The sequence below is a fragment of the Bos taurus genome, chromosome 4 (assembly GCF_002263795.3).
Source record: "Bos taurus isolate L1 Dominette 01449 registration number 42190680 breed Hereford chromosome 4, ARS-UCD2.0, whole genome shotgun sequence".
NCBI lineage: Eukaryota > Metazoa > Chordata > Mammalia > Artiodactyla > Bovidae > Bos > Bos taurus.
The window spans coordinates 6,091,764-6,108,389 of record NC_037331.1 but is presented as its reverse complement, the minus strand read 5'-3'; the positions used below and the strand labels follow the sequence as shown (position 1 = coordinate 6,108,389).

The following is a 16,626-nucleotide window of genomic DNA, read 5'->3' as shown; positions in this document are numbered from 1 at the left end:
TTGTGTCACTGTGAGCCCTTGTTCTATGCCCAAGGATGATAATCGTGCATGCTCAGTTGCTCAGTCATGACCAGCTCTTTGTGATCCCATATTCTTTGCAACCCCATGGACTGCAGCCTGCCAGGCTCCTCTGTCCAAGCAGTTTTCTAGACAAGAATACTGCAGTTGGTTACCATTTCCTCCTCCAAGGGATCTTCCAAACCCAGGGATCGAACCCATGTCTTCTGCATTGGCAGGCAGATGCTTTTACCACTCCACCAACTGGGAAGTCCAGGCAACAGAGCCTCCTTGTTAGCTGTTAGGAAACTGTAGAGAGGATCTTGCTTGTCTGTCATGTTATAGGAAGGAGGTGAGAGATGTGAGAACCCACAGAGCTCTGTACAAATAGCAGAGCAAAAGCCTGCTGCTCGTGTGGCCTGGAGGGTGAGCATCTCAGGAGTGGTCCTGCCTCCAGTGAGGCACTTGGTCTCCAGGAGGATGGCCCATGAAGAAGGTCCTCATTGTTAGGAGGTGACTCTAGGGGGCTGTGTGTTCCTGTAAATAGTCCTTCCTTGGATCTGATACATCCCAACAGAAAATTCATTCTTGCATTTATTTATTCAATAAATCTTTGCAGGCATTGGCCTAGATCCCGGTGATAGAGTGACAAACTGCCAGGTCCTTCCAGTCAAGGAGCAGGGACCTTGTAGAGAGAGATGTGCCCGGAGGTTGGTCGTGGGGCACGGGGTGTCTGCCGGGCAGGTAGGTGGAGGCAACTCATTCAGACCCCACGGCTGTTGATGGTTTGCTTTTAAATGGCAGAGGAATCCTGGGGCTGATTTTGAGGGGAAAGACCAAGCCTGTTTCAGATAGAACAGTTGTGAGCTTGAGTAAAGGTTCCAGTTTTCCACTCAAGTCTGCAGCCCCTGTAGCCATCCTTCATGGCATGGTTCTGACCACGTAGCCGGAAATCCTTCTTGCTGCTTATCTGTTCCAAGGCTGAGATCCTGCCAGCTGGATTTCACTTCTCTTTCTATTTCTGCCGGGCACTGGGGTGCGGCCAGGACACAGAGTGCCTTTCGAATGGATGCATAAAGCGATGATGTCAGGCATCTGCCCATGGCCCTGTGAGTTCTCAGGGAGGCCCTGGCCCGTGGAAAAACAGAGCGTTGGAAAATTAAGGCTCTGTGCATTTCTTATCATGGCACAGGTGATTTTGCCTGAGAATATGGAAGACTTATAGCCTGAAAACCCACTGTTTTTATAAAAGTCATGAAATCTTGGATCTCATACAATAAAACACATCTTCTTAAAAGCACATCAGAAATGGCAAAAAGAGACACACACACACACACTCACAGAGAAATTAGTCTCTGGAGGTGGACATCAGAATCCAGAGAGGAAAGTCAGCCAGAGGGGCAGCTGGCTTCAGGGGTGGCTGGCTGACAGCCATCTCTGATGCCTGGGACCTGCATGCTTGATACTTACGGCCAGGCTGGGGCACGTGGCAAGCCCAGGACCACAGGTGGAGAGAGTCAGATCAGGGTATGTCTCATAGAAGCAGGCTCCCCAGAAGAGTCTGTCCTGCAGGAGGGCAGTGCAGACAGAGCCCTGGACAGCCTCAGTGTGGGCAGAGCTGGGGCTCACGGTCAGCAGTTGCACGTGCCCTCCTGTGGATATGGATGGTCATGCTTCCCTGAGTGCTCTGGATAATCCACGTGGAATGTTTTCATTTAAAGGGGCCCCAGACTGGCAGTGCCCACAGGTATCCGGCAGAGGCAAACACTCTCTGGCCTCAGAGACTCCCCACAAATACAGTTCCAAGAATATGATGTCAAAATAACAGTAACACATAAGGAGAAAAAGCAGCTGAGACAAAAGCGGTCAGATCAGACTCAGACGTCAGGCTACAAATGAGAATTATTTTTTATGCCTAGAGAAATAAATGCGGGAATAAAACGAATGGGTAAACAATATCACTATATCCCAAGTACTCATCAGCTTTGGGAAGGAATCAGATAGAACCTCTGTAAAGGAAGGCTACAGTCATTAGAACTGATCTTCAAGGGGAGAGTTTGGCAGGATGGCAGATGCAGGTTCTGAGATAATCTAGTGAACCTGGGGGTGGACTTGAAGCCTGGAAGGAAACACAGGGGCACAGGTGGAATGTAGGAAAGACATGCGTGGGGACATGGAGGATTGAGAGAGAAGTGACATACGTGCAGTTAGAATTTTGAGAGAGGTAGCAGAGAATGTGGGAAAGAGATAGTGATAGGTCTTTCTCATTGAAAGACCTCAATTTCCCGGTTCAGGAATCCCAATAAAGCTAAAGAAAGATACATGCGTGTGTATATATTTATACACACACTTATATATTAAGTGTACATAACATTATATGAGCTTCACCAAAGAATTGATGCTCTCGAACTATGATGCTGGAGAAGGTTCTTGAGAGTCTCTTGGACAGCAAGGAGATCAAACCAGTCGATCAAAAGGAATCAACCCTGAATATTCATTGGAAGGACTGATACTGAAGCTAAAACTCCAATACTTTGGCCAACAGATGCAAAGAGCTAACTCATTGAAAAATACCCTGATCCTGGAAAAGGTTGAAGGCAGGAGGAAAAGGGGACAACAGAGGATGAGATGGTTGGATGGCATCACCAATTCGATGGATATGAGTTTGAGCAAACTCTGAGAAACAGTGATGGACAGGGAAGCCTGGCGTGCTGCAGCCCATGGGGTCTCGAAGAGTCAGACATGACGGAGCAACCGAACAACAAAAACTGGTGGCTCAGACGGTGAAGAATCCACCTTCAATGCAGGAGACGTGGGTTTGATCTCTGGGTTGGGAGGATCCCCTGGAGAAGGGAATGGCTACCGACTCCAGTATTCTTGCCTAGACAATTCCATGGACAGAGTAGCCTGGTGGGCTATAGTCTGTGAGGTCACAAAGAGTCAGATACAACTGAGCTACTAACACTCAAACACACTACATAATGTATTTACTGCTGTTGCTGCTAAGTCGCTTCAATCGTGTCTGACTCTTCACGACCCCATGGACTGCAGCCTACCAGGCTCCCCCATCCTTGGGATTCTCCAGGCAAGAACACTGGAGTGGGTTGCCATTTCCTTCTCCAATGCATGAAAGGGAAAAGTGAAAGTGAAGTCGCTCAGTCGTGTCTGACTCTTCGAGACCCCATGGACTGCAGCCTACCAGGCTCCTCCGTCCATGGGATTTTCCAGGCAAGAGTACTGGAGTGGGATGCCATTGCCTTCTCCAATATAATATATTTAAGTGTATATATATATATATATATATATATATATATGTCCATGGGGTCGCAAAGCATCAGACATGACTGGGCAACTTCACCTTCACTTTTCACTTTCACGCATTGGAGAAGGAAATGGCAACCCACTCCAGTGTTCTTTCCTGGAGAATCTCAGGGACGGGGGAGCCTGGTGGACTGCCGTCTATGGGGTCGCACAGAGTCGGACACAACTGAAGTGACTTAGCAGCAGCAGGTGTGTATATATTTATATATACGCACATAGGTGTGTGTGTATGTATGTATATATACACACATGTATAAAACCACAGCTAGTGATACCACTTCTTCGTGATCTGGCCCTTCTGCTCCGGAGGCAGCTCAGAAATAAATAGTAACACACAGTCTACTAGAGAGGTTGGACCTTCTGTCTTGTGTCTTTGCTTTCGTTGGAGGTTGACATGGTACAGTCATTTACGTTTCCCTCGTCCAACTTTAAAAATTCCCTGGGGACTTCCCTGGTGGTCCAGGGTTAACACTTCACCTTTCACCTCAGGAAGCGCCCGTTTGATTCCTGGTTGGGGGGCTCAGATTGCATGTGCCTTGTGGCCCCCAAACCCAAACATAAAACAGTAGCAATGTTTTAACAAATTCAAAAAAGACTTTAATAACGGTCCATGTCACAAAATCATTAAAAAAAAATCGTTACTTGCATTTTACTTTTAAATTCTGTGAGTTTTTTTGTCCCCCCAAATCTATCTCAATAGTTTTGTTTCAGAAGGCTTGAAACAAATAAAGTTCATTTCAACAAGCCAGGACTCATATTTATTCATCCCTGTTGAGATGTCGGGAGCCATAGTTTTAGGCCTGGTCACACTCTTGAATTGTTGACAGTCATGTTCTGGGGACACAGGGCTCCCGGCCGGTGGACGCTGTCGTAGGGGCATCTCTGTTCCCCAGGCCCCAGTGCAGGGAAGCCGGGTGGCCAGGATGCTGGCCGTCCATTCCCACAGGGAGCAGGGCCGCCTGGAGCACCTTTGCCTCCATGGGCCAGTAGTTGAGTCATGTCACACTTGCAGAAACGTCAAGATCTGGGAGTCAGGAAGAGAAAGAATTCTGACAAGCCTGCTGCCTTTGCCTGGGCCTGTGAGGAGCAGGGGACGCCAGTGGCCTGAGGGATAAACTGTGCTGTGATGTCAACCACTCGGCTCAGGTCACCTCCCGCTGGCAACAGAGTTCCCCTCAGGCTTCCTGTGCCCTCCAGGGAGCCAAGGAAGTAAGCTCAGCTTGCTCCGGGGTAACAGTGAGGGGCCACTGGCACAATTGAAAGGTTGGCTCTCAGGGAGGTGTCTGAGCTCAAAGATGGTCCCTTTTTTGTGAGTGAGCCCCATGGTGTTTTAAACCTCTGTGGAAAGGGACCTCATTAACTGGAGAAACCGCTGGGCTGGCCTGTTGTAACTGCAGGATGCTGTGGAAGAGGTTGAGCTTCAAGGCGAAGTGCAGGGGCCAAAGGCGTGAGCTGAGGATGCCTGTGCTCCAGGCTCAGCCCGTGGACCAGCACTTGCTGGGTGATTGACAGCTGAGGCAGGCTGCTGGGAGCCAGGCTCCAACCTCAGATGTGTCCACGTGGCCACTTTCTAGTTGGCGATTGTGACCCTTGTTCCCTCCAGCTCCACTGAGTCAGCGCACCTCTGGAGGTCTTCATCTCTCCCCGTTTAGCGTTTAAGCATTATTACTTCCATCCCAAGTGAAGAATGCTGAAAGAAAGTGGCATGGTTTTGTGTGCTTCCGGAATGTGTACATGTCTGTGTGTCAGGAAGGGATACACACATGGGCTTCAGTGTGTTAAGTGCTTTCTCCATTTGCCAGAGTCCCCACCACTCCCTGTTATCACCAGTTCACTGCCTCATTTCTGAACTTGTATCCCCAAGGAAACCAGTCCTCTCATCACATCTCACACCCACCTTTTAAAAGCCTGCTCTTGGAAGACACTTAGTTTTTGTCATTTGTATATTAAAGGAAGGCTGTGCATGCTCAGTTGCTTCAGTCATGTCCAGCTGTTTGTGACCCCATGGACTGTAACCCACCAGGCTCCTCTGTCCATGAAATTTTTCCTGGCAAGAATACCAGAGTGGGTTGCCATTTCTTTCTCCAGGAGATCTTCCTGACCCAGGGATCAAACCAATGTCTCTTGCGTTTCATGCATTGTAGGCAGATTCTTTACCACTGAGCCACCAGGGAAGCCCATTCATTTTATTGCTTCTTTCTCCTAAGGATTACTTATCTTTAACCTTTATGCTAATTCCAAAATAAAAGAATTTAGATCCTCTCATTATTTAAGAGGAGTTGGGCTTTTCAAATTTTTTTGGCTGTACCACTCAACTTGTGGGCTCTTAGTTCCCGACCAGGGACTGAACCTGGGCCCTGGCAGTGGAAGCATTGAGTCCTAACCACTGGACAACCAGGGAGGTCCCAGAAGGAGTTTGGCCTTAACAGAACTGCTCCCCTGGCCTTTTCCCCCCATTTGGCCTGAGTGGGTGATCATGCCCAGTTGGCCTCATGTCCCGTCTATTAAGGTCTTAATTTTAGAAATCTGTGAATAGGTAAAGTATTAAAGCTGTTCCATCAAAATTTTACCATCCCCCATGATCCCAAGTGGGAAGAGAGGGGCCCTCCCTACTGGGAGTGGGGTCCAGGCTGGGGTTACTCCAGACCTTGTTGGCCCCGCCTCCTCTCTGCCAGCTCTGTTTGCAGCAAGCCAAGAGCTGGAGGCCAGGGCTGGGTCCACGTGGACACACACCTCTCTCCACTGCAGAAATGCGGGTGCAGGTGGTGTCTTAGCTCAGGCTGCTAGAGTGAAATACATGAGACTGGGTGCCTGAAACAACAGAAATTTGCTTCTCTTGGTTCTGGAGAGTTGAAGTCTAAGATTGGGGTGCCTCCAGTGTCTGATTCTGCTCGCTCTGTCTTGTACATGGCCACCTTCTCACCATGTCCTCACAAGGTAGAGAGAGGGCCTTCCTCCTCTCACGGGAGGACACTAAGCCCACCCTGAGGGCCTCACCCTCATGAACTCGGCCTCATCTTACCCTTAGGACCTCCCACAGGCTCTCCCTCCAGAGACCATCACGCTGTGGGTGAGAGCTTCACCGTATGAATTTTAACCATATGAATTTACAAATGTTCAGCTCTTAACAGGAGGCCAGCAGGCTTTTTGCTGCATCTTATTTGACTGTGTGATCTGTCAGATCAGGACCCTTCCAGGACACTCACCAGGTCTGGGTCTTCATCTCAGAAGCAGCAGCCTTCTTCATTCTCATCCCAACTACTTGACTGCTTGCCGCCAGGCGAAATACACCATGTAAACACTGTCCACATTTTCCCGGTGAGTGAGTTCCTGCATGATCCAAATTTACCCAGAGGACTTATTCACAAGAAGTTTTGAAAGATGTTAGACAGAGGGTCCTGCTTCAAGCTAAACTATAAAGGAGAAAAAGTCAGTCTTTGGTGCCTGAGAAGAAAGCAGGGCCTTGTCGGGTTGTCAGACTGTTGTTCTGTTCATCTGCTGTGTGTGTGTGTGTGTGTGTGTGTGTGTGTGTGTGGTGGGTGAAGTTTGAAGTTGTGTTCTTCTTGAGACTGGAAACTGACAGCTCCTGGGGACAGTTCTTAATTAAGTCCCTTTGTGTGCAAATCCATTCTCTGACAGCCAGGGGAAAGACAAAAAGAACAAAACAAAACAAAAATCTCTAAAGGCGGAGGAAGCAGCCGCTTTCTGTAGCTGCGAAGGACCATTGGCTAGTGTGGTGGCTGGAAGCTGGCTGTGGATCAGGTTCGTTTCACTCCAGAGCTGCTGTCCTTGTGGTAGGGGGAGGACAGAGAGCCTTACAGGGAGTGGGCGCCCCCTGTGGCCCTGATGGACAGGGGTGGAGCTCAGACAGCGCTCAGAGCCTGGGAGATGCAGGCTGCTGGTGGTGCCCCGTGTCCGAGGCAGGCCTCTGCTGCTTGGGGGCTTAGTGAGGCCTTGCTCTAATTTAAGACAGTTTCAGATGTGGAACCTGTAGTTAGGTTGGGGAAGGATTTAGTCCAAAGTGACTGTTGAAAAGAAAGCTGGGACCCGCATAGCAGTTTTCAGGCTTCTTGCTAGGAGTCAGGAGATACTGGTCAGAGTAGAAAGACTGGCCCAGGACATACTCGTGAAGTTGGTACCTGAATGACCCAGGGCCCTGGTCAGACTCTAGTTCCAGCCACTGCTCTGACTTGCTAAGCAGGTTCCTTGGCCGTTCATCAGCCCTGCGGGTGTGTGTTCACTCCATACAAAAGCAGGGTTGAAAAGCATTTCTCCTGCCTTTTCCTCCAGCTCCAAAATAACCCAGCTCCCAGTCATCAGAAGCTGATGAGACCTGTGGTTTAAGTAGAAGGGACTTTTTGATTCCCCTTAAGTGCATCCTGCTCACAAGTGTGACTCTGGGCACTTTGGGGAAGACATTTAGCAGCTAGAAAGGACACTCTCGCCATCTGGTGACAGAAGTGTGGCAGTGGTTTTGGGAGGATGCTGTCATCCAGGGCCAAGCCTAGACTGCTTTTAGGGAAGGGCAATTTTAGCTCCTGCCTCTTATTTCTTTCTTTCTCTCTCTCTCTCTCTTTTTTTTTTTTTAGTTTCTTTTATCACATTAAATTTTTTCTTAAAATAACTTTATCCTATGAAAATACAACATCAGAAAAGTAAAGAGTGGTTATTAAAGAAGTTACAATCCATTCGGTGGGGAGAGAAAAGATAACATGTGAACAGAGGAATTCTCTTTTAAGAAAATTTTCTTATTTCAAAACTTTATTTAGATTGTTGTTTTGCAGATTAAAAAAATGAAATGAGAAAGTGATGTAGTATCTTAAACTTGAAAACACTTACATTAGTTTTTATTTTAAAACTATTGAAAAACTTCTCCTGAAAAAAAAAAAGAGTTAAAATTTGTATGTATCTCTGCATGGCAACTTGTTCCTTAATTAGAGATTATCAGAATAATTAACCAAAAAAAGTCATAGTATATCCCTGGGTTGGGAAGATCCCCTGGAGAAGGCAATGGCAACCCACCCCAGTATCCTTGCTTGGAAAATCCCATGGACAGACGACTCTGATGGTCTACAGTCCATGGGGTCACAAAAGAGTCGGACATGACTGAAAGACTAATATATAAATAAAACTCAGATGCACTAACACTGAGTTCTTGTTCTTTAGTTTCAGAACAGTTCTTTTAGTTCTGCTGATGGTAGAAAATGTTTGTTCTCACCAGGTCAGATTTCTGAGTCTCTTTAGGGTAGGTCCTTGGCCCCAGGAGGGACCTGAGGAGCAGTGATTCATCCTCTCTACCTGGATGGGGCCCCTTCTCTGCCTGCCACCTCTTCTGCAGCTGACTTACCCCCATTCCAGTCTATACTCTTTCCTCTCCCTCCAGCCCCTAGGGACAGCTTCGCTTTTAGGAGTTGTGACATGCATATAGCTCAGTTGGCACCTGCCATTGTCCGCAACTGGGCACTGAGGTGAATGACTTCGGCATGTCTTTATGTCCCTGTGAGATACAGGATTCTCTTAGGTAGGGAGCCTATGGGATCAGCCAGTGGGGGTGGGAGGATTTGGTGGTAGGTCCTGGGCAGCCTGTTCCTGTCTTTCTGTCCCAGGACCCATGCCTGCATAAACCTGTCTGCAGGGTGGGTGTGTCCACATCTGGTAACTTCCATATTTGTATTTGAAGTTGGTCCATTGCGTAAGTAAGAGAGTATGTTTGTTGGTGTTTGGTTGCTAAGTTGTGTCTGAGTCTGCAGTCCATGGGACTGCAGCACTCCAGACCCCTCTGTCCTCCACTATCTCCCAGAGTTTGCTCAAATTCACGTCCATTGAGTCAGTGATACTATCTAACCATCTTATCCTCTGCCACCCTCTTCTCCTCTTACCTTCGGTCTTCCCCAACATCTGGGTCTTTTCCAATGAGTCGGCTCTCAACATCATGTAGCCAAAACATTATATCTTCAGCATCAGTCCTTCCAATGAATATTCAGGGTTGATTTCCTTTAGGATGGACTGGTTTGATGTCCGTGCAGTCCAAGGGACTCTCTAGAGTCTTCTCCTGCACCACAATTTGAAAGTATCAATTCTTCAGCGTTCAGCCTTTTTTATGGTCCAACTCTCACATCCATATATGACTACTGGAAAAACCCAGCTTTGACTATACGGACCTTTGTCAGCAAAGTGACGTATCTGCTTTTGAATACGCTATCTAGGTTTGTGATAGATTCCCTTCCAAAGAGCAAGCATCTTCTAATTTCATGGCTGCAGTCACTGTCCGCAGTGATTTTGGAGCCCAAGAAAATAGTCTATCACTGTTTCTACTTTTCCCCCTTCTATTTCCCATGAAGTGATGGGACTGGATGCCATGACCTTACTTTTTGGAATGTTGAGTCTCAATCCAGCTTTTTCACTCTCTCTTTCATCGGCATCAGGAGGCTCTTTAGTTCTTCTTCATTTTCTACCCATGAGTGGTATCATCTGCATATCTGAAATCATTGGTATTTCTCCCAGCAATCTTGGTTCTAGCTTGTCAGAGTATGAGTCCTCAGGTATTCCATGTAAGTTTTCTCTATTTATAGGAAACTGTGGCACACAGAGTAGAACAGGTAGGAGAGATGTAACAGGCAGAGCATGGGGGACACCTGCTTCCCACGTGCAGGACTGGACTGCTCCAGAATCTCCAGGAATTGCCTACTGATGTCAGGCTGTGGGTTTAGGGGCCTAATTTCCACACATCCCTCTGTGCACTGTCGGATCCTTTCTGTAAGTCTCCGTTTTTGTATTTATATCATTCTAACGTCTGTATCTTCTCATCCGCTTGTGGATTAAGCATGTAATCCAAATCTTGATCCCTCATAATAGAAGGATCTGTCTTCCCTTTGCCTTGTGTGTGGGTGTCTAATCCTTCAGAGCTCCTCACCAGGTGGTGACCAGCCCTTTCTGAAGCAAAGCTGTAGATTTCATTTTTTTTTTTTTCTGTTTCTCATGTGCTGTGCAAGTTAATTTTAGCTCTTGTGTCTTTCCAACCATTTTTTCCTTGATTCAGTCAATATTTATTGAACCTGTGCAGCATTTTGCACCAGCTCAGTTGCTATAACTATCCCAATGTGACAGGGACTCAGCCCTGGCTCTTGAGTTGTGCTGAATCTAGTTAGCAGCTGACTGCAGGCTGGGAGTAGGACTGCACTCTCGGCCAGTGTGCCTGGAGGAATTCAAGGGGCCCTGGGTCTTACAGAGATTCAAAGAAAGGAGAGGATGGGGGAGCAGGAAAGGGGAAGGGAGATGGAAGCCCCAGATTTCAGTGTTTCTCTTTGTTTTCATGTTAATCTTACTTTGCAGAATCCAACAGTACAACAGTTAGAAAAATAAAGAGGATCTCTCTGCTGATGGATAAAATAAAGAGAAGAGTTTATTTCAGGTTGAATGATTTTAGTTGAGAAAGGTCTGGGCTGACATCTCTTCGTGCATAAATTAATCCCATCTATGAAAATGTTACAATTTCTTGGGACATTTAACTAGGATTTTCATGGTCTCTGATTCATCTGTTCTGGCAGGGGCACCTGCATTCAGCGTGGAATTAGTGAGGTTTCATGGCTTCCATGCCAGCAACCCCAGGACAAAGTCCTAGATTGGAAATATAATGCTGGTTGTTAGTCAGACAGCAGAATTCAGGTGATACAAGGAATCTTTGACTTCTCACCTGGGCCACCGGCCTTTTCTGGCAGCACAGGACAGAAAGATGTGTAGAAACTGGATTTAAGAAAAGTATATTGGTATTCCCAAGAAGGTGGACATTCTGCCGGATGGTGAGGAGAAGGTGCTGTGTAGGCGGGATGGAGCAGCAGGAAGTGTCTGGAAATTAGTTTCTTTTCTGTGTCCCCAAGTTTTCATTGCAGCTTTATGGGTAACAGCCCCAAACTAGAAACAACCCAAATGTCCATAAGCAAGTAAATGGATACACAAACAGCAGCATGTCTATCCAATGGAATATGATCAAAAAGGAATGGTATGCTACAGCAGAGATACATCTCAAGGTCACAATGCTGGGTAAAAGAAGTAAAAAAAAAAAGTACATGTTGTACAAAATAAGTTGCTGCTTTGAGAATAGAAAGACATTTAGGACACAGACAAGAGTGGGATTTGAATTCTGCCTTTGAACACAGTAGTTTTCTGCTGTGTTTCACAGCCTGGTCCTTCTCACAGTTATAATGATGATAATCATGGTTATGAAATGACACAAGGCAAAGCTCCTTACAGACAGAGATCTGACTGCACCTGAATTCATGAATGTGAAATATATGGGATAAAATACAACCACTAATAGATGACTTGCACAGAAGGTCTTCCCAAACCACTACTCACTTATACAGATCATTTATGTGTGAGGCGATTGTTGCAAGCAGTATCCATCATGAAGGCCTCATTTTACATTTAAGAATCATTTCATGTGTGACTTCCATTGCTTGTTCCTACTTAATTGTTTAGAAATAAACTCAGTATTTAATGTAGAGTCTTACTGCCTATGCACATGTGATATGGACATGTACGTCATTACTGAGCATTCTAAGGTTCTAACTATGAAAACATTCTAGTCACTGTCAAGTTAGTATCTTTCTTTTATCTGTTCATAGATGGTTCAGCGAAAACATGTTCCAGCAAGTCTGTTCTTCATGGTTTTGCTTCAGGTTGAAAGTGAAAGTGTTAGTTGCTCAGTAGTATCCATCTCTTTGCAACCCCATGGACTATAGCCCACCAGGCTCCTCTGTCCATGGGATTCTCCAGGCAAGGATACTGGAGTGGCTTGCCACTTCCTTCTCCAGGGGATCTTCCTGACCCAGGGATAGAACCACGGTCTCCTGCATTGCAGGCAGATTCTTTAAGGAAACCCTTCAGATGAGATCCACTTTAAAGCTGTTTGTAAGTCACGGTCCCTGGCGTGACTCTGAAAGCAGAGGAGGCCTGTGAGACAGAGAGGCCCTCGGCATCCAGACTTGGATCCCAGGCTGGTCAGTTGCTGGCCCCTCACCAGGCTTCCTAGCCATCATCCCCCCTCCCAGCCATGACCCATGTTCCCACCTTTCTGGAAATAGCACACAGTGGGGGCTCGTCATCTGGCCTCAGGACTGGATAAATGAATGAATGACATAGAGCTTATCTTTACTCTCATTCTGAAGAATCGTGTTCTTCTCCTTCAACACAACAGTTGATTACTCCAGTCCATGATGGGTTCCTTGAGAGTGGACTCCTCTTCCTCAAATGACCAAGTGCTCTTCCAGGCTCTGCATCTAATTTCTGATATGTACAAAACTTGGATTTGTAACTGGAAGACTGCAGAGGGTGATATTCCAGTCATTGGATGTGTTATACACAGTATAGGTAGCTATTGCTAACAGGAGAGACTGCAGAAATGCACCTTAGAAGCGTACGTTGCTGCTCACAGATTCAGGAATGCACTAGGCATCCTTACCTTCAGATTGCACTGAAGGGCAGAGAACATGGGGTGGCAGGAGGCCTTCTGGGGCTCGAGCTGGTAGCTGAGGATTCTGTGGCTCGGGCAGTGCTCAGACCTGGCGCCTGGAGTCAGAGCAGCCGAGTGGAATCCAATCAGGCCCTGGGCAGGCCGACCTCCCACCAGGGTCCTAGAGGCCAGTCTGCTGCCCCCACCTGCTACCATTGGGCAAGCGGGTTTTCAGCCACACACGTGGTTGGGGAAGGCAGAGCACGGGCTGAAGTCTGGGAGGAACACCCTTGTGATCTTGACTGTAAGCCTAAACTCCGATTTTTGAGAAGTAAACAAACCTCCGCATAGTTGAACCAGGATTTCCAAATATTTCATGATAGTAAAACCCACAATCCAACCTTTGATCAAGTTGCTAACCTTTTTTAAAAAAAAACTTATTTATTAGTTTAAGTTACTTAATTTATTCATGAGTTAATTTGGCTGTGCCAAGTCAGCATGGGATCTTCTATCTTTATTGTGGCTTGCAGTATGTGGGATCTAGTCCCCTGACCAGAGATTGAACGTGGGCCTTCTGCACTGACAGTGCAGAGTCTTAACCACTGGACTGTTGAGGCAGTTTGAGCATGGGTTGGAAAATAATTTCCAGACACAGAGCATTTCAGAAGGGAGTGAGTTTATTAAGGACAAAGAACAGAGATAATGTGGGCGCTGTGAGTACAGCGGGCAGACTTCCCGACAGACTGGGGAGAGTCAACAGTTTTCGTAGGTTCAGTTCAGCTCAGTTCAGTCGCTCACTCGTGTCCGACTCTTTGTGACCCCATGAATCGCAGCACGCCAGGCCTCCCTGTCCATCACCAACTCCTGGAGTTCACCCAAACTCATGTCCATCGAGTCAGTGATGCCATCCAGCCATCTCATCCTCTGTCGTCCCCTTCTCCTCCTGCCCTCAATCCCTCCCAGCATCAGAGTCTTTTCCAATGAGTCAGCTCTTCACATGAGGTGCCCAAAGTACTGGAGTTTCAGCTTTAGCATCATTCCTTCCAAAGAACACCCAGGACTGATCTCCTTTAGAATGGACTGGTTGGATCTCCTTGCAGTTCAAGGGACTCTCAAGGGTCTTCTCCAACACCACAGTTCAAAAGCATCAATTCTTCAGCACTCAGCTTTCTTCACAGTCCAACTGTCGCATCCCTGCATGACCACTGGAAAAACCATAGCCTTGACTAGACAGACCTTTGTTGGCAAAGTAATGTCTCTGCTTTTGAATATGCTATCTAGGTTGGTCATAACTTTTCTTCCAAGGAGTAAGCGTCTTTTAATTTCATGGCTGCAATCACCATCTGCAGTGTTTTTGGAGCCCCCCAAAATAAAGTCTGACACTGTTTCCACTGTTTCCCCATCTATTTCCCATGAAGTAATGGGACCAGATGCCATGATCTTCGTAGGTTAGTAGCTGATTTTTATAGCCTTCAAACAAAGAAAATTCCTGCTGGAAGGTTGGCACTAGGTAACTGGTTAGGGCAGTGTAGGGTGGTATGTGTGCGTGCTAAGTCACTTCAGTTGTGTCCAGCTTTTTGCGACCCTGTGAACTGTAGCCCTCCAGGGTCCTCTGTCATGGGATTCTCCATGCAAGAATACTGGAGTGGGTTGCCATGCCCTCCTCCAGGGTATCTTCCTGACCCAGGGCTCAAACCCGCATCTCTTATGTCTCCTGGATTGGCAGGTGGATTTTTCACTACTGGCACCACCTGTTTGGCATCTTTGCCTAATTTAGAGTCACCTAATCTGTTCGTGAAGATCACGGGGGCTTTTGATAACAGTTACAAGTCAGCTTCAGAGGTGACTTTGGTTCTGGGCTCTGCTTCTGTGGCCTTGAGGCAGGACTCAACACAGACAACCAGGGAAGTCCCAAGTTGCAGTCCTTAAAGAAAACAGCAGTCCAAGCTGCTTGTGTGATTTGAGTATGGCTCTGTGGTGGGGCAGGGTGCTGTCTCAGGCCCAGAGCAGGAAGAAGACTGATTTCCAGGAGGGGCTACTTAGGACCTGTGATGAAGCCTTTCTGGCCCTGTCCTGGGGACAGGACAGGAGGGCCCTTCTCTCCTTTCAAATTCCCAAACCCAAATGGGGCTTTTTCCTGCTTCCTGCATGACAGCCAGGGCGTGTGTGGTGCCTGGCTGTTGCCCTTTTTTGGCCACACCATGAGGCATGCAGGATCTTAGTTGACCCGACGATTGAGCCTGTGCCCCTGCATTGGGAGCATGGAGTCTTCACCAGTGGCCCACCAGGGAGCTCCCTGTGCCCATTTCTTGAGGACAGACGGCAGTGACTCCCGGCCCTCTTGCTCTTCCCTGAGTCTCCAGCCCTCCCAGTGGGACTATCCTCACTTCTGGAGTGGAAAGTGCCTCCTCTCTGTCTAACCCACCCACTCTGCGCTTTATGCCTCCACTCTGGAGCCTCTGACCTATAGTGAGCTGGAGCCCTTGCAACTCAGGATCTCTGCTTTTGAAAATTCCACAATTCTTTTCATATCCTGCTCACTGAGTGAACCCACCCTGGACACGAGGATGCTACTGGCTGAGCGGGGAACTGGTAGGAGACAGAGGACAGAAGGGGAGCAGCGGAGCCATGCTCGTTATGGAAGCGAGAGAACCTTCCCATGCCTGCACCGCGTCGTAAATATGTGCCTTTACATTGCTGGCAGATTGACTTTAACTTCTAAGATTGTAATGCAAACCAGTCAACTCTGGGCAACTCTAAAGTGTTTTTTCAGTGTCTTATTTCTCCTACTTTTCAAGTGTGAACACACACACTTATATCCCCTCACTCCTGATTCTCAGCTACAAGTGGTTTAGTGCCTGAAAACCATGTCTTTGAGTACAAGTAGAGCTTTTGCTTCATGCAGTAAGCGAGCCCCTCGGTGGAGATGTCAGCTCACTGAGTGGAGATTCCAGTTTGGGGCATCTGCACTGTTTAGTCTGAGGGAGCAGCCATGAGAGTCCTTTGTGTGGTGCTGGTTGTGCCACAGGTGTTACCAGCAAAAGTGAATCAGGGCTTCCCTGTCCAGAAAACTCGGTTTGACAGTCCTCCCCTCATCTGCACTGTCCCACATCACAGGGTCCGATTGCTGGGTCTGCATGTCCTGTTTCACTTTATCATGGGTCAACCCAGATGAAAACTCACTCCACTGGGGATTTCCAGGAAAATAAATGTCATCCCCACCACGACCTGTCTGAGTTACTACAGGGGGGATTTGTTGGCAGTGTCCAGCCTTGCCAGGAATGGCCATAATGCTTGACTGCATGCTGAGTCACTTCAGTAGTGTCTGACTCTGTGCGACCCTATGGATCGTAGCCCCCCAGGCTCCTCTGTCCATGGGATTTCCAAGGCAAGAATACTGGAGTGGGTTGCCACGCCCTCCTCCAGGGGACCTTCCCGACCCAGGGATGGAACCCACGTCTCTTAGATCTCCTGCTTCGGCAGGCAGCTTCCTTAGCACTAGTACCACCTGGGAAGCCCCTTATTGTGCTGGATTGGAGACAGCCAAAAAGGGGGCATTGGGGCCAGCGGCTGGCAAATTCAGCGAGGACAGTTGGCACCAGGATGTGAAGGATGTGGTGACACTGGGTGATGGAAGCGATGGCCCAGGAGTGGCCCTGGGCTCTGGAGCCGAAGCCCTGCCTCTGATGAAAGGTCTGCCCCACCTGTGGCCCATTGCCTGACACCTGAGCCTCAGTTTCCTTGCCAGAAACAAGGACCACCATTGGAGTAGGTGTGGTTACTGCTGCCCTGAGCCTTAAATGAGGTCGTGTTGGGACAGCCCCTGGCCAGGTGCCCAGCTCTGAGAAGCCCTAGGT

General features: G+C 47.8%; 1 protein-coding gene across 2 annotated transcripts in view; it reads left to right on the top strand.

Moving 5' to 3' along the window:
* The window catches only part of VWC2 (von Willebrand factor C domain containing 2), a 136,912-nt gene that overhangs the window by 19,299 nt on the left and 100,987 nt on the right, over positions 1-16,626 (top strand). The gene's annotated exons all lie outside the window — the stretch shown is intronic.